This window comes from Drosophila innubila (assembly GCF_004354385.1).
Source record: "Drosophila innubila isolate TH190305 chromosome 3R unlocalized genomic scaffold, UK_Dinn_1.0 2_E_3R, whole genome shotgun sequence".
NCBI lineage: Eukaryota > Metazoa > Arthropoda > Insecta > Diptera > Drosophilidae > Drosophila > Drosophila innubila.
In genome coordinates this window covers 9,210,208-9,229,174 of record NW_022995380.1, presented here as the reverse complement: position 1 = coordinate 9,229,174, position 18,967 = coordinate 9,210,208, and the positions used below count along the sequence as shown (strand labels likewise).

Below are 18,967 nucleotides of genomic sequence, written 5' to 3'. Positions count from 1 at the left end.
TCTTATCAGCTTATAAGTAGAAGAGGCCTAGGCCATAAATATTGCAGGCAAAAGAATAAGTACCAGTATTATGAATGATATAGGGACAACATTTATAAAAATTACTCCACCCTACGGTGCTTACATTGTGTGCATGTGTCTGGCTCTAGATTCAATGAATATAAAAGACAAAAGTCAAATGAAAATAAGAGTTGAAAAATTTATACTCTGTTTATAAAAAAAGTCAGTTCAGGGTGACTAACTGACGGGCAGGCCATACATTGTTATCATTATTACATCATTAAGATTCATTGAAGAAACAAGATTAAAAAATTCCTTTAATACGAAAATGTCTACATAATTTGCTGCATTTCAAATACTTGCCAAAAATCGATTTAATAATAGTTTTAACCAATTTCTTAAAGTGATCTCTGAAAATACTCTGGCAAAATCAAAATTGATTAATTTACTTATTATTATTTAATACAGATCAGTTTCTAAGTTGAATACTAGAACCGATTTAAAATTGCAATTTGTAACTTAAAATTGCTACTTCGACTTAAACTTAACCATACCAAACAAAATGTACTATAGTTATTTATCTTATAATAATCGCAGCTGCTTTTTTATAAATCCTTCTATATATATTTTCTCACCTTATTTCATTGCAGGTAAGTCAAGTGGCTGTTAAAGCGTCTCGAGAGCGAGGGGAAGGCAATAAATCGCAGCAAATGGCGTTGGCAACTTTTGCTTTATGTGTGAGTTTGGGGATGTTTCGAATGTTGGGGAGGGGGGTGGGGTGTGGCAGCCAAGATGAAGATGATCTCTGTACGATTTGTTGACGCTTTAAGTTAAACGCTCCCCGCGGCATTGTAAAGCACTAGCAAGCAGTCGAGGAGCAGTGAACATTTAAGCGCAATTTAATGGTTCAATGACATAATGAATATGCAACATGCTGCAACATGCACAGACAAAGGCGGCCAAGAGGAGAGCTTCTCTTGCCGCCTGCTGCTAATTAGCTGCATTCATAATTTTTGTGCACATTATTTACATGCTAAGTAGAGGCAGCTGTAGGGACAGAACAGGACAAGACAGGACAGGACCGGATGGGAGAGTACAGTACAGATTCCCAGCACAGACAGCAGGAGGAATGGAGCACAACCGCAAAGAGGACGACTACGTTGTTCTTTCCTCCTCCTGCGCATTGTCGTTGTCATGGTTGTCCCTGGCATTGGCTCCTTTCCACAAAAGGCTCAGCCGGCAACCTTATTTACAGTTATGCGCGGCATTTGCAAGCTGTAAGTTGGAACTCTTACAAGTTGCAGCCAAAAAAAAAAAGAAGAAAATATGTAAAGGGCAACACAAAAGATATAAGAAACAATAGTTTATTATTGAAAGTCGAAGGCTAAATGCTCTAATATTTAACTCTTGAATTCTTGAATTCAGAAATTTAAAGATTAATTTTATATCAAATAAGTACTTGTACTATGATATATCTTAGAAATTTAAAGGAAGACTAAACTATAAAAAAACAATATTTCTTTTACATTCATAAACATTTATTAAAAATCACGTTTTATTCGTGACTTAATACCCATTGTTATAGATTTTTCTATTGGTAGCAGTACGACCCAATTATCATTAAAATTAATGTGAGCTTGGAGATAAATAATAATATCTTTAAATTCTATATTTTTTCAAAAAAAATCATTGAAAGGTCTGATAAATAGAAAGAAAAATTAATATTTTTGAATTGATCAAAAAATTGATGATCGATATACATTTATCGACAACAGCAATTGCCCTTCTTCGGATTCTCTCAATGTGTTGCCTTTACTCTCACAATATTCGTTATGTATAATACCCTCAGGAAGAGTATAAACAAAGGAAAAAGTCAAAACGCGGGGGTAGCATTAAACGGCGAAGCTTTCGAGGCATTCTCTACGACTTGAACTGCGAGTGAAAAGTTTTTTAATTGAAAAATTTAAAGTTTTTTTTTTTTTATTGAACAGACAAAAAAAAAAGAAGCAAAACGGAGCAACGCGAACAGCAAAGTTGCATTTAAGTTTTTGAGTCTTTAAGTTTGAGGTTAGGTTAAGTGGCAACACATAAGATGAGGAGGGCTTAAAAACTGCTTAAAATTGTGCGACGCGGCTTGTGCACTTGGCTTAGTGTTGGCAATGCCAATAGTTGCTCTACGGCTTCCTGCGCAGCGGGTGCATCAGCAATAGCAGCAGCAGCAGCAGCTCGTTTGTGCAACTAGCTGCTGTTGTTGCTGCCACTTTACTTAAGCGGCTTAGCATGCGCCAAAAGATTGCGGGGCTCCCAGGCTCGTAAATAATGAAGCAACCAAGACAAAACTGCACCTCTCCAAGGCACAAAACTACCTTGGTAAGACTTGGCCAAGTTGTGACTTACAGCTGCTGTTTTGCCTGGGCTTAAAGCTGCTCGCTTATTAGACACGTCTCTAAATGGGCTAAGAGCATGGCTGCCCAGACGTGGCAGACAGACAGACAGACGGACGGACAGAGAGCGTTTGGCCAACGAGTAATAAAATTCGCACATTAAATCGATAAAATATTTAAACGCTGTGCGCTATCAATTTTCATTTTCATGTTTGTTATCCTGGCGCCAGAGCGACAGTCGCAGGAGGGCAGGAGGGGGACGGACATAGGGATTGTTTTGAGTGGCCCCTAGACAGCAGAAACTGTTCCTAGGAGCGACACTGTTTCTGATTTATATGACTGCTGATTTTGCTCCCTCTATTCCAGCCGCCTGGGGAGTGTTTGTTGTTTGGGGTCAGACGCGCTAATTACGCGATCAACTCTGTTTTCATTTTTTTTTTGCCACGCCCCACGCCTTTAACAATGACAATGACTAGACATTTCATTCATTCAACTTTATGACTGTCTGGCTATAATATGTTACTTTTATTTTTCAATTCCTCAACTCGTTTTTGCTGCTGCTCCTTCATTCTTCGTCCTTCATTCATTTTCCATTTATTTAGTTTTTTTATGGTTTGTTTTGTCAACGTTTTCCTCGCATTGTTTGCTCAACGTCTGACCGAGCTCTGACATAATCTAGACAAGTCTCAGTTCGTTTTTACAAATTTTCAGAGTTTTTCATTGCCTTGTTTTGTTTTGTTTTTGGTTTTTGTCGTGTCCGCATCCTGCAGCGAGGAGCTGCCTTTCCAATTAAGCATCCTAACTATAATTTGCATAATTGCTCAGCGCTTGCAACTAATTATACAGGATAAAATAGAATATATTAGTTTAGATGCAAGTACTTATTTGCTATAGTATACAAATTTAATAAAGTAAATTGCTTTTAAATTATTCTTAAATTTTTAAAATAGTTTTGAGAGATTTAATATATGTACATCTTTATTATTAAATAATCGATTGATATAGTAAAAGTGAAAACAGACAAAGCATTTGATTTGGTTACAGGGTAGCTCATTTACTTGTTTAAGCTTTTATATTATTAAACAAATATTTATGATGATTATTATAAACTGTTAAATCAGTTTGTCATTCAATATTGTCAAAATCAATTATTAAAGAGCTTTAGCATATGTCGCATTGTTTATTGTTTAATGATATTGAAATGAAGTTTGTTAGTCACAATTCTCGTAAATCACAAGCTAAATATGAGACATACGTGCTCACACATACATTCTTACACACACACACACATTCGCAGCTCATGAAAGTCTCAGCTCATTTGATTGTGGCCATAAAAAGCATTGTTTGCCAGTTGTCAATTGCCATTTTGCCAAATGTTGTCTTGATTTTTTTCTGTATAATTTTTATTTTATTTTTAAATTTGATTTATATTTTTTTATTTTGATTTTAACTGCCGTTCATTATGTTGTCTGGCGCTGTCTCACTGTCAAATTAACTTTTGAGTTGAAGTTACCAAATTTGTAAATGCGCCGCGACAAGCTTTAAATACAGGCCAAAGCCGAGAAACTTGCTACACGAGGCATGCGGCATGGGGCATAAGATAGCAATTTTATTAGAATTTAAAATACTTGCAAGCTTTTTATGATATTTATAATAGAGGTTTATGCGAATTTAATTGTTTTTAAATGTTTATTATATTTTAATTGTCTTTCAAACCACACCTCTGTTTAACCATTGTTTAAAGTTTAAACAGTATTTGATTATAGTTTGTCAAACGATTTTCAACTAGTTGCAATTGGACTTTATATTCTATATATTACTCATACGCCTGCGTATCTTAAGCAGCTTCAACTCTCAACTTGGTCAAAAGCGAAACAAGTCGCTTGAATTGTGGGGCAACAACAGCGGCAGCTGCCAACACTATTGCACAAAATAACGTGCTACGCATGGCAGTCACACACTGGCACAAACAGACGCACACACTCTAACGCCCATTTGATTACATGCCACACGTTTGTTGCACTTTAAGGTAAATGCACTTTACATGCAACAACATTGCATTGCGTTATGTTGCGTCTCTCTCTCTTCAAACAGTTAGCCATATTCCCACTTGCCAATTTGTCCAGCTGCCTATTGGCAAAAAAAAGTTTGTTATGAAATATTTTCGCATTGCATTATGCGACAATTTATGACTTTTAATTAACCATCCGACTGAAACTTTCAGTTTTTCCGGCCATGCATAAATAAATATTTGCATATTGATTAAAGTTATGATTAAATAAATACCAAAAGTCGGCAGAAAAGTCTGCGAAAACTGCAACATTTTGTTGCTGTCGAAAAGGAAAATCTAAATAACAAGAAAAAGAAGAAATGAAGAAAAAATAATGCCAGACAGACAAAGTAGATCCTTTCTGTTCCTCTCTTGGCGTTGTCTATCTAACTGTCAATTTCTAGTTAGCAAATTGCCAGCAGCTAAAAAATTTGAAATTAAAATAAAAATAAAACAGAAATAATAATAGATAAGAAAGGCAACACAAAAAAAGCAAAAGCTGCAAAAAAATATTAAAAAGTAGCGACACAAAAAATAAATCCACGGATGAAAAAAGCGAAGCCTTGAAGTGCACACAGAACGTGCCTGGCATTTCATGGGCTGTATGAATGAAAACAAAGCATTGATGTATGATGAATACCCCCATCCCCTCTGCGCTCCCCTTCTCCCTCCCACAACTCCGTCGACACAACCCCCATCTACCTAGCATATGGCAAATATTTAAAAATTAAAAACCAAATGCAGACACGAACGTAAAGTGGAGCTTTTGCCCCTGACAGTCAGACAGCCAGTTGGTTTCTTCTCTCAGTCTGTCCGTCTGTCAGTCAGTCAGTCTGTCTGTCTGTCTGTTTGCCTATCTGTGTGTTGGCATTTCCTAGAGTTCTTAAGCCCCCCTCGCTGTTGTTGTAACCTTGTGCTTTGTTTCAGCGGCCATTAAACCACATATACATAAGTACATATGCATATATATTTATATGTATTAATTCTATGTACATATTTGCTGAACACATAGACCTTCCCCCTTTGATCACCACATTGAGTCTACGATTTCACTGTCAATATTGCGTATACGCCGTGTAGTCATTTTTATTATATTTATATTATTTTTAAGCAGCCGACAGCGTTGATTCTCTCGCCATGTAACGCATTGCAATTCAGATACAAATACTAACGAATAGCTCGACACAATGCGAGGGCTGCTTAAGCAATATTCATACGTTTAATTGCTGTTGACTTGATCAAATCACATATGTAAATAATATTATTTATATATTTAAAATGCATTCTTTATTCAGTTTAATTTTGTAGCTTAACAAATTGTTAATATATCGTTACCCTTTTTTTTCAATATCAAATAGAACTCGAATAGAAAATTAACTGCAAACTTATTGAGCCACCCTCGCTTAGATGCACACTCAAACTCAGACTAGGCGCACAGTTGTGGCACTATTCAATGAATCTGTCCTTGGCAAAGTGCATTGTCGGCTCGCCGTTCATTCGCCTGCTGCAGTCACCGTCGCAGTTGCAGTTGCGGTCGCAGTCGACGTCGCAGTTGCAGTCGACGTCAGTTGCCGTAGTAGTTGCTGCTGCTGTTGGCAGCTTTTAGTTAAAGTTTTTTTTTTTTTTTGCGTAATTTATTGACTTGGAGCGGTTATTTATTGACTGGACGGCTGTTTAACTAAAAACTTCAATTGCACACGCACTTTCTAAAAAAACAACAACCTTAACAACATCGAAAAAAGTTGAGCTTAAATAACGAAAATTAAAAAAAACTTAAAAGTAAAATAAATAAAAAAAACGTCTCGCAAATATTAACGAAAGACAAATTTAAACAAAGCAACTCGAAACAAGACACATGCATTGTTGTTCCCAGGGTTGTGAAAATGAAAGTGTTGTTGTTGTTGTTGCTGATACGCAAACACGCGCCAAGTGGGTCACTTGAGAAGATCAGCTGTCAGAGCAGCATAAACACATACAAATAAATTTATATAAAGTGTCTGTGTGTGTGTGTTTGTTGCAAATTTCATGCTCAAGGCTTCTCCTTGATTTAACTCGGGATCGAAACGCCTTCAATTTTATCAGCAAACTTGCAGCTGCAATTGCAAGAAATGGGAGAACGGTGAGGAAAAGGGAGGTGGTGTTGAGATAGTGGTGATGGGGGCCCGCACTTGGGTAAATATCAGGCAGTCATGTCTTATCAAGTCTCAACTTTGGCTCTCATTTACATTACATTTAGCTGAAAAGAAAGACGGGCCTTTCATTATACCCACTTCAGTTAACATATGCGTACTTATTGTTCTTGTTCTTGTTGTTGTTGTTGACGTCGTAATCGTAATCGGTACTTATAATGGACAATCTATCAATGACATTATATGCGACTGACAGTCAGAGCTTGTACTATGCGTATCAATGCCTTTGCTTTGTTAACAAATTAAACGGCCTTCTTCAATTGACATTTGCAAATGAAATGTAATTTGAAATGCATATCTTATAGAATATGATACCAAGTGATTACTAAAAGTCCCTACAATAATATTACTTGACTAGTTGATATTTAAACTGTGCTTATACCTATCGAAAAGAAATTAGTCAGAGTGAGAGAAACATGTCTTTTAATGGAAAGCTTTCTTGTGCTTTCCAAGAAATTAAGTTTCATAAAAGCTTCTTTTGAAATAAATCTCTTATTCTTATCGTTATTAAACCTTTTTTTGACATAAGATTGATTAATTATTTTATTGATAATAAACATATTTTCGAATTAATTAAATCGATTTGAGATTTAAATGATTACATATAAGTTATGTTAAGCTCTTGTAGCTTTCATGTGCTTTTAAAGTGATTAATGCCTATATTAATTTCAAACCCAATCTATATTAAATTGACGGAATGGCTTAAACTCATATATTTAAAACTTTCATGTGCTTTTCAAGTGTTGCAAGTCTTTGCAAATTGCAAAAAGCTCTTTTTCTTTCGCAATCTAATCTTAATTAAAGTGACATTTAAAGCTCAAGTTTTATTCGCATTTAATTGGTTGCATTTAGTTAAGTGACTGTCAAATCAGTTGAGCTTTTTGGGCTTAATCTGCAGAGGTTTTGCAATAAGCAAGATTAGATCGCCGCACCTGCAATTGAAATGACGTCTCTTTATTTATATTTATACAACTTTATATATATAGATATATTTTTGATAACTTTTGCCACGCCCAGTTAGCTTTAACCTTTAATGCCCACCCACTGGCCAAAGCCAATGCAACAAAAACAAAGTCAAAGCGCAAAATTTCACATGGTTTATTGAAAAAATAAAATGAGCAAACATTTTTTAATTATTATTCTCACGGCGCAAGTTTTTTTTTTTTACTTAGTTCTGTTTTTGTTATTGTTTTTTTTTTTTTTTTTTTGCAATTTCAGTTTCGTTTTCGATTGCAATTTGTTTAGTTTCCTACTTGGGAGACGTTTTTTTTTTCATACTATATTTGTTTTTTTTTTTTGTTTACTTTTTTGTTTTTTGCTCTTTGTTTATTGCTTTGCCGTCGTCCGGCGATTTTTGTCAGTTGATCTTTGACACATTTTTGGGTGCGGCACACGTCTGTCGCCTCGCTGTTGCCCCAAAACGTTGCTTGCTTAAAATCTTGTCTTCTTGTTGTTGTTGTTGTGCTTCAGTAGGTGACTTTTTAGCTGTCGCTTCACAGTTGTTGCTGTCGCTTTTGATCGCTTATCGGCAACACATTTTGCCTTCTGCTGCGACATGTGCACGTACAACAAATTGCTGTTGTTGTTGCTATGCTTGGTATTGACGGCATGTTCCTTGTTGTGCCCGATTAATTGCATATTAATTTTTGGTACCGATCTTGGCACGTTTCTTACGCCAATTGGGTGAAACGTTAACAAAAAATAAATGAAAGAAAATACTAACAAAAAAAAACTTAAACCTCAAATAATCATAACAATAAAGCGTATTTAAAATTGTATGCGCGTGTTTCGCCTTTGACGTGTCCGTTTTTTATAATCATTTGTCTGTGTGTACTTACACACATATCTACCCATATGTAAATATATATCTATATAGCAATCGCACCATATTGTTGGCTGCTTGTAGCGTGAGAACAAATCTCGCCTCGAGGCGCAATTGCAATGCACAAAGTGTTTAGTTTAATAACTTTTTTTTTCCTTAAATATTTTTAATTAATCTCTAAAGCAGCTGGCAGCAGCTACAACTGCAAAACTAGCAGCAACAAATTGCTCAACTGCTTGACGCCGAAAAGGAAAGCGGCGATGCGTCGCTTTCAGTTTCGCGTTTGCCACGCCCACCAAGCAACGACAACGACCGTCAAGGAGGCAAATGGTTTGTGCAACATCATCTTCATTAGCTTGCCCCACGTTCCCTCTTTTACTTTCTGTTGCGGCTGTTGCTGCCGTCGTGATCGTCGTCGTCAGCAACATGTTGCTGCCAGTGGCAACTCCAACTCCGTGGCGCCCCATTTACTTTGCCACATTTGTTGCCAACGGCTGCACGTCTAACAAACTATAACGTTGCTGCTGCTGCTGCAATGGCAAATAAATTTATTTTTGCTACTGTTACAAGTTACTTAAACACTTGTTGTTGCTGTTGCTTTTGTTGCCTTTGCACAATTTGCGTTTGTTGAACCTTTATGTTGTTGTTGTTGTTGCAAAAATTAACTTGTAATATGTTGTAGAAAGCGCACTGAACCACTGAACAAGTGAACAACTGAACAAACAACAACAAGTGGGCAAGTGGGCGTGTCAGCCGCCTCAGCTTTTGCTACATTTTCAGCCAATTTTAGTTGAAGTTGATGTTGCTGCTGTTTAATTTGTTGTTGTTGCTGCTGCTGATGTTGCTGCTTTTCTTGCGTCCAATTTGTGTAATTATATTCAAATTTAAAACTATGTAAATTTCTTACAAAATTATTTGCATTTAAATTGCGCTAGTTACAACAAAAGAGACAGCGGCAACAACTACAACAGCAACAACAACAGCGTTAACAATTATTGTAAATTACTTAGCAAAAATTTGCTTTTCGTTTGGAGAAGGGGCGCTTCGCCAGCTTTAAATGAAATGAAATGAAATTGAACTTGTCGCCCACACTTAGTGCCCCACACACCCCACTCAATAACACACACACACACGTATTCACAAATATATACACACACACTTAATTACATACATTCATATGGCAATCGAAAGCGCCAACAAAGTGGTCGCAATTGTTGACATCATACATTTATTGTTGTTTACGGCTTGGCAATGCATTTAGCTAGAATTTCAATGCACTTTTAAGTCAACTTGTTGTCAACGCTAACAGTAAAAACAAAAAACAACAACAACAACACTTACTTCAACTATATATAGCTTATAATTTTGCATTTGTGTATTATTAGCTGCTAAATCGTTTGATTAAAAACATGTTATTGCCCATGATTCATTCACAATTCAGATTCCCTTTTCCGTTTTTCATTTTGTTGATTTGTCTATAAATAATTTTCTATCCATGTTTTTTTTTCTTCTTGCAAATTAACAGTAATTAATAAAATGTCAATAAATAAATTGATTGAATGTGTGCGCATTATTTAAACACAAGTTTTTCACTTGCCCCACGTCGCTGGTTGTTGTTGTTGAGGTAGCTGCACCTAGATTTATGGCATCAATAAATGGAAATTTAAACAATATTAATTGAGATTCATATATGATACAATTTGTTGCTCATTTACATAATATGTAAAGTTTATTATGTTTGTTATTGCAATGCATTAGCGATCATCAGATCAGTTCCAGAGAGATCGTTCAATTACTCTAAATGAAACTTAAGGAAATGTCATCAATCATTGGGGAATGAATAACAATAAGAATAGAAATATATATCATTTTGAAGTTCGATATATTTGCACAATTTAAGTTTATTAGTATTAAACTTTTCTTATCATTGCGGCAATTTCCGGCCAATCTGTAGAAAAGCTTTTTTTATTTCTGGCTCTTTCGATTCAATATTATTTATTTACTTTGAATATATACTCTTTATCCGATTATTAGTCATGTTATTGCCATTCGGTTGTGTTTTGTTTTATTTTTTTTCTATATTTTAATATTTATTTTTCTTTATGTTATTTATTATTTTTCTATCGTGTGTGGCTTTGAGCAATCGCACAAATTTATTTTCTTTTTTCTGAGAACACGCCTTTGCTGGTGTCTCGACTATTTTATCTTTGCTTTCCAACGTTGATTGCTGCCTGAGCCACATTTCGCCTTATCGCCGATACATTTTGTTCTACATTATATATTTTATAAAAGCGTAAAGATCTTAATTAAATGCGCCTTGTTCTACAAGCGATGACTAGAAGGAACGAAAGCAACCCGGTCGACAACGAGTTCTTATGTCATGATGACGACAATTCCGATACCGATTCTGAATTCCGAACTTGTTGAGTGCTTTTGCTAGGCACATTATTAAATTTAATATAAATTGTACATGGAAACGTCGCTAATGAGAACCATTTGCAATATTGAAAAATCTGTAACGTAATATGTTGAATTGGTTGAAATAAATTTTTTCTGTTAGGTGGGTTTGACTGTACTTGAATACTTAGTATCTCACAATGGCCATAAGAAATCTTTCACTCAATTTGCAGATTTTAAAGTACTACGAAAAAAGGCGGAATTACAGCTTAGTACCCTATAATGTGGGCATTTGCAAATGAAATGTAAATGTAAGGGATCGTAAAAATCAAACGTACATATTTAAAATTTAAATAAAATGTGTTGAACTAATTATAATAAATATCCATAAAGTGTTTGTATACTGCTTACAGGGTATATCCTATTCTAGACCTATTTATCATAGCTTACTTTGCCCTTTTTAGTCTTAGTTGTTTTGTCTATGAGGGTTTTGAATTAATTGTGCCGCTTTTCGGACTTTATCTGCCACCGTCTGTTGTTGCCACATGAAAAATGCCCTTTACCGTCATAACTTGAACAACAATTACCTGCAACAACCTGAGGCAATAACCAACACAGTGGCTACCTGCGGCGTTTTGCTTGCCACAACTCATATCTTAATAAGAAATCTGTGAAAAGCATATAAATATCGTTTAACATGTTGCCAGGGCTTTATCCCAATCCCAAACCAAGCACTTGCCACATTTTCATATGAATTTAATTTAATTTTTTTTCTACTTCTACTACTGATTGTTGTTGTAACTGGTTGTTGTTGTTATCTCATTTGCATGTGTTTCACTTAACAAACGCGCGTTTTCACTCCAATTCACAAGCAACAAGCAGCCGCAACTGCGGGTGGGCCCAAAATGTGGCGCCCAAGACTACCAGGCAATCTGAACAGTGCATACTTTTGGCCAGTTCTTCAGTTTCGAGCTGTTAACCTGACCCTGGCATTTGATATGTCCAACACTGTTCACCGAGTGACGGCGGCGTTTGACATTTGATGTATGTGTGTGTCTGTGTTTGTTTGCTGAGGGTGCAACACGCTGGCGACAACAAGCCTAACATTTGTTGGCCAACATTGCTGTCATCTTGCGTGGGCCAACATGTGTTGGCCTGGTCTTGGTCTAATTATGCTGACGTGCTGCTGGTCAGGCTTATACCGCTACCAATTAAATTACCCGATTGAATGACTTGTTTTATTTTTGGTTGGTTAATGAATATGCATTGCCAACTAAGTGTGTGTGTATATGTGTGCTGCTTTATCAAAATGCATTTTTTTTGTACCTGCTAATTTATTAATATTCTCTCCATCGTCACACATTTCAAATGCTCTTCGAAAAGGTCACTCAACTGTATATGCAGTGTTCAGTCAGCGTTCACTAATTTTCCCCGTAATTTTTCTAAAGAATTTTCACGCCAACGCCCCATTATAGGCATTAACAGTGTTGTGAGTCAGCAAGACCGGTTAAATACGAGGGGTGTTTGTATTGTTGCCGTCGCCGCTTGACTTTTGTTTTATTGTCTAATTTGCAGTTAAAATTTTGCGTTGACTGACCACAAACTGAAATGAAAATTACACAATTATTGGGCAAGGCAAGGCGAGTTATTTTTGAAGAGCTTCGATAATTGCGCCAGCAGCGCAGTCAGCGTCGAGCGTGCCATAAAAGCCTTGAATTAATTAAAAATCTAAGCCTATGTCGTCGGCCATAAATAACTAGAGTCGCCAGCAACAACAAATACAGTGGCAATACCTAACAATAATACTATTAAAAAATTAAGAAAAGCACAATTATAATATTGCAACTTGACATTGACCAAACAATGTGATACCCTGAAATTATTAAAGTATATATGTTTATATATTTTAACATCAAGTTGACATGCAATTAAAATAATTATTTAAAATCAAGTTAAGTCAAATTATTTTAAAAGTAATAATGAACTAATTCATATGATAAACAATACACCCTTTGAGAATATGCTAACACTGAGTATATTTGTAATGAACAAATAGACATGTTTTGTGCTTTGAAATGATTGCAATTAAAATTTCAGTTTACTATATCTATATAACTATCTATACATGTATATTTGTATCTGTTTCTAGTTCGTCTAGTCCAATGACACGTCTTGAAAGATATTTGGAGGCAAATGAAAAATGTTTCGTTGATTTGTTGTAGTTGCTGTTGCTGCTGCTGCGGCTTGTTGCGGCGGCAAGTTTAATTGAATATATAAATCACGCGTGTGTTGTGTGTGCATTCATAGACAGATCACAGACAGTTTTGCCGAAGTTGCCTCAGTTGCCCCCTCGATTTGTCTCGATCGATTTTTGCGGCTTGGTTGAAACTTTTCGGCCTGTCATGTCATGTGTCAGTTGGGGGCGACTAAATGCGAGAATTGTGCCATACAAATGGGTGGAGTGCAGATACAGATACAAATACAGCTACAAATACAACTACGAAGAACGCGCGGTGAGCACCTTTGTTTAGCATCTCAAATAAATTGCTACAAAAATATTGGCAATTGGAATTAATGACCAAAAATAAAGAAAAAAGAAACTCAATTGCTCTCAACTCAGCTCAACTCAACTCATGTTGCCTAATTATCATCTTTGCTGCTTTTGGGCCAACGCCCAGTGCTCAGTTCAAATCTGTTGAGTTTACTTATTATTATTACTTTTTTTCTGTTGGCCAAGTTTTCATGTTGGCTTAAATGAAAAAAGAATGCCGCCGCTTGCTGCTGCTAATGGCGCACTGACAGCTCAATTTGTTATGCCACAATAGATACAGATACAAAGATACATAGATATAATTGCGCATCTTTGACTTGAGTTTGCTGCGTGTATTTGCATATGATTTGCCAAACTTAAATGTTGCCTGGTTTTAAGCTTGTTGAACGTATTTGCCTAAAGATTTTAAATCTCAGGTCTGCCACCAGGTTTACGCATGAGAGTTGCGTTTTAGTTTTTTATTTTGGGGTTTTTTCTTTGCTTAAACTAAGTGCTTAATTTGCCTAGTCTGTTTAAATATTTAACGGCAATTCCGCGAAATGTTTTTGAGCTTCGTTTAACCTATAAAAAAAAAAAAAAAAAATAGAGAGAAAAAGGAATAAACTAATTACATGTCAGCTTTTATTTGTATATGAACATATCCAATTAAAGGCATTAATTAAATCAAAATCAAACGATTAGATGTCTGGGCCTGGCTAACACGTGTAAATGAGCGTCTGGCCATTGATATGAGTCTCTGTCTGTATTTGTGTGTGTGGGTTGTGCTAACAAACAGACTGGCAAACAGGGCCCAGACAAACAAAACAGCCAAAAGTCGTTAAGCTCTTTGCACTGCAATCGCAAATATTTGCACAAATCTTTGCAGGTTCCCACAGGGACACAGACTTCTCGTTGTCGTTTCTTCCTATCAATAATTTAACAACTAACAAAAAATACAGAAAATAAAAAAAGTTGGTATGCCAGGCAACGCTTCTACATGTGTTGCGACAGAAAATAATTAAAAAAATATGTAAAAATTCATTTTAATTGCAAAAAAAAGTTTAAATGAAAAAACGGTGCGTGTGGCATGAGAAATGAAAAAGGGATCAAGTCGCAAAGCTGCAATAGACGCCTGGCCGGCATATGTCGTATCTATGACGTTGTCTGTCTGGCTGTCTGTGCAACTGTCTGTTTGTTTGGCTGAACTTGCCACCGCAACACGCGAGCAACCACATTAGCCGCCTAGCGGCAACCAGGGCAACGTGGCAGCGTTTTCTGCGGTTTCTGTTTCAACAACAACAACAACAGCAACAGCAATAACTTGGCAACTTTTCACATTTGGCAGTGAGCGGCTGCTGCTCTCTGTTGTGTCTATAACACTATAACACCATAACACCCAAACAACATAACACTACTAACATCAAATTGCATATTTGTCCAAACTAATGAGACTTTTCACAGCTTGGCGCGCCAGTTTCTTCTGACTCTGTCTGTCTATCTGTCTGTCTGTCTGTTTGTCCGTCTGTCTGTCTCTATTTCTTATGTTGCCATTGGGCAGCGCAGCGTGAAGTTGTCCACAGACAGCGGCAAGTTGCATAGAATGCATTATGGGAATTTTGTGGCATTTTCATTAACAAGTTGCAGCTTTTATATATATACATGTCTGCCCCACCAAACATGTATGCGTGTGTGGTGTCAGTTTTTGCCACAGTTTTAATTTGTTTGCGATTAACACGCAAATCGTACTTAATTTCAAGGCATATGTCTCCACATATCTGACTCACAAAACTTGCGATGAGAGTTCGATTACCACGCTATCAATTATTATTATGTGGCAACTTATCGACTTTTTTACGGTAAGATTGTATTAGTTATCTAGTTAGTTAGGTAGTCAAATAACAGCTAATCTGTATAGTTTTTATGGGGTTTTAATTTGGGTTTAAAGTGCGTAAAATTACGATCAAATGAACTGAATTCCAAAAGCGATAAAATGACCGATTGACTGAAGTATGAAGAAGCTGGTAATCAATAACCAATATATTGCAATTCCTTAAAATAAATATAGATATTTAAACAAATGGAGATTGCTAATATAGATAAAAGTCAACATATAGCTTGTGATAAAGATATGGGATTGGTTAAAGATAGCAATATAGTTATTTAATATCTACCCAGGCTATTGAAGAATATGCTTTATGGGATCTTTGTTACTTTCTTTAAATGATTGATTGGTGTACAGAAATGATTTTAAATATTAAACTGCTTCTAAAAATTTGACAGCAACTAAAAAAAAATGTGTTATCTGCTCAATAAATATTTTAAAGTATTTAAGCTTTAGAGCACATTTAGATAGCAATAGAATATTTTTTGCAGACATTAACCTTTTTGCATCTATTCATAAAGTTTTTGTGCATTTTTTTTCCTGTGCTTGTCTGAGACTAGCAGCTGGCGCAGAAAATTTATAGCTAAACTCATAGAAGAATCAAGTAAAACCAAATGAATTTTGGGTATTAAATACGCTGAGTGTGCCCCGCCTGGATGCTTGCAATTAATTAACGGCAATGAGAGATGTTGTTGGCCATTGCTTTTGTGGCTGCCTTTATGGCAACTAATGTGTGCTTGCCGCTTTTGTTTCTTTATGTTGCAGCAGTAGTAGCAACAGCAACAACATATTGCCGCATTATTTTGTACGTTTTTGTGTGATTCTGTGTCTCGACTGGCCAATGTCTGGGCTAATTTTCTATTTATTTGACCACACTGAGAACGTGGATGCGACTTGGGCTCAGTCTGAAAACAGTAGCAACAACAACAACAGCAACACTCTCACAATCGGTTTAATTTATGAGTTTCTTGCACTTTTCGCAAACTGAATCTGAAGCTATTTGTTATTTGTTAACTTTAACTCAGAAGTTAAAGTTTGAATTCGTGTGCTGCACAACCGCACCCAGAATGTAGTCCATATTGAGAACTAGTTTAAGTTTTAAACTCCATTCGCCAGTCGATTTGACTTGAATTGACTTCACTACGCTCATCAACTTTGAATTGACTCTAATGACATTCACGTTTCTGTTGCATTTCGAATGCCAATTGGCAACTGGCAATTGGCAATTGCCTGGCACACGCCTGTTGCCTGCTACTGGGCTTAAAACTGCTTAGAGTAGGAGTCAAGGCGGGGCAAAACTGCTCCTTGAAATATTGTGGACAATTTCTTGGCCCGTGCGTGCTGTCGTTGTTGTCGTTGTCCAGCAACAACCAGAGCTAGTGTCGAGCAACGACAACAGATCTCATCTGACATGCTCTGGCCTTTTTGTAATGACATTTGCTATGATTTATGCTGCCTCTATTGTGCCTCAAGTGCATATTTGTATACCCTGTAAAGAGAAAATCATTAGCAATAACATGAGAGTCATTTGAGTTGGTCATATTCTTCAAGCAAAACATATTTCGACATCAATTGCTTTTTATATCAATCGAATTAAAAAAATTTAAATATTTTCGGAGTCACATAAATAGACTGAAATTAAAAAAAAAATTGTATTATTCATGAAATCAATAAATTCATTTCAAATCTATTGCATCCATTTTTATTTAATTTAAGAATTCGATAATTTAACTCCATGATTTGAAAGTCATTTTACACAAATATTATGGTATATTAAGGTATTGTATTGGATACCGATAACTTCTGGTTGCTAGAGATTTGATTAAGATCTGTTCACTGGGTATTTCCAAAGTTGATCAGCCACAGCCACTACTCTATTAGTTTTAACTTTAAATACGTATTTATTGTTATACGCCTGACAACATGTGGGCCGCTTTACAATCGTTGCTGTTATTGTTTGCTATTAGCGAATTTTAATTAGCTCGTGTGTTGGTCTATAAAATGCACTATTTTTATTATTATTATCACATACATATATAATGTAATATTAATTAATTTAACTAGAGTTGTGTACTTGAACAAGACACGATTGTAATTTGAAGCAAGGTCCAAGATACATTTGTATCTGCGTTGACGCCAACATTTCTCTAGCTACAATCTCAGAGATTCATTTGGACTTCTACGTAAATCACAAGCGGTTGGCACAATTTGCACAATTTGCGCAATTAATTGCGCTCAAATTATGAAATGGCCAGAAATTTTGTTGTTAGCTTAACCGCAATTTGATATCAGCTGAAGATTGCACTGTTCAGATATGGTTAAAACGGGTTGCCGTTTTGACCATATTGGGGCAGAGCAACAACAACCATTAATAAGCGTAGATCAGCAGCAATAACAACAACCACTTTTGGTTTCACATTACAACTAACAACTTGTTGTTGCTGCTGTGGCTGCCGGGTGAAAATTGTTTAAAACATTTAATGCCATTAATCAATTTGCAGTCGGCGACGTTCGTGTTCCATGCGATGCTGCGATGCGATGCGATGCGATTTGCGGTCAGTTTGTGGGAGCAACAGTCGACCAAATGTGGTTGACCATTTTCATGGATGCCAGTAAAGACTCGCTAAAATGAACATTTCTCAATTAAATGACTTGTCGTACATTATTTCAACATTAAGTTGTTTATATTTCGATTTCATTTGATTACGAAAGTGTTCGGAACAAAGAATTTTAATGTAGCACCATTTATGTGAAAAATACATTATATTATGAAATAATATTCATTCATAATTTAAATGTTGGTAGGTGCATTCTATCAAGGTTTCACTGTGCTGTCGTATCGCATTTCCCATAATTTTCATTTGCCTAACATTTCCTCTCCAAAACCGCTCCCACAACGATAAAACAAATTCGATTTAGTTGTAATAAATAAACAACACTTGCAATTCGTAACTTGTTTTCTTTTTTGGAGAATCGTAAATAAATTACTCGCAATTTGAATATCATTTCCCTAACCGCTCTCCCCCGCATCACAACCCCAAATAAAACGAAAGTAAAAAGTAAAATAGTTTTTTTTTTTTTGCAAATTTTATTTTTTGAAGGGAAATACATAACTTTTTGTAGTGATTTTGTTGTGAATTCAACTTTGGCATTTCGAATGCGCAATCGTCGATACCCTTCTACCCCGGCAGCGGCCAGCAATAGAAACTGCTCCCTCCTCCACCTTCTGCTCCATGCAATTACAATGATTCATTTCTGTTGTTTGGTTTATCTAGCGGCACTTGAGGCAACAAATTGGCAGGTAGCTTTAGTCTGTTCAGTTGAGCTTATAGGCCGTAGTCCTACTGTGTGTATATCACTTGAAAAAGTTCAAGCCCGAGGCTCTGTACGGCTGTTAAGGGGAGGCGTGGCAGGCTGTCTGGTAGCCCAAGTGCCAAATTTAATCAATAACTAGCTATAAAAATGGAATTGCAATTGCATCTAAAATACGAGTACAATTCACTGTTCACAGTACAGTCTACACTCGTCGCAGCATTGCTCGTAAACAATTGAAAATTGAAAATTGTGTCTTGGGGACGACGATGACGATGGCAGACATCGAAAATTGATGTGAAAAACGTGAGGTGCAACCATAGCGAATGCACGAAAATTGTGTACGTCTCTTTGGTATTTCGATATTTATTTTATATGTATTTCAAATTTATTGTTAGGTG

The 18,967-nt window shown here is 36.1% G+C and overlaps 1 protein-coding gene and 1 long non-coding RNA gene across 2 annotated transcripts in view; one reads left to right on the top strand and one right to left on the bottom strand.

Moving 5' to 3' along the window:
- Positions 1-18,967, top strand: part of LOC117793029 (headcase protein) — an 88,665-nt gene that overhangs the window by 12,710 nt on the left and 56,988 nt on the right. The gene's annotated exons all lie outside the window — the stretch shown is intronic.
- LOC117793034 lies at positions 2,864-3,731 on the bottom strand. Its single transcript, XR_004618208.1, has 2 exons — positions 3,666-3,731; positions 2,864-3,218 (listed from the first exon to the last, which is right to left on the bottom strand). It is a non-coding gene; the product is annotated as an uncharacterized LOC117793034 (long non-coding RNA).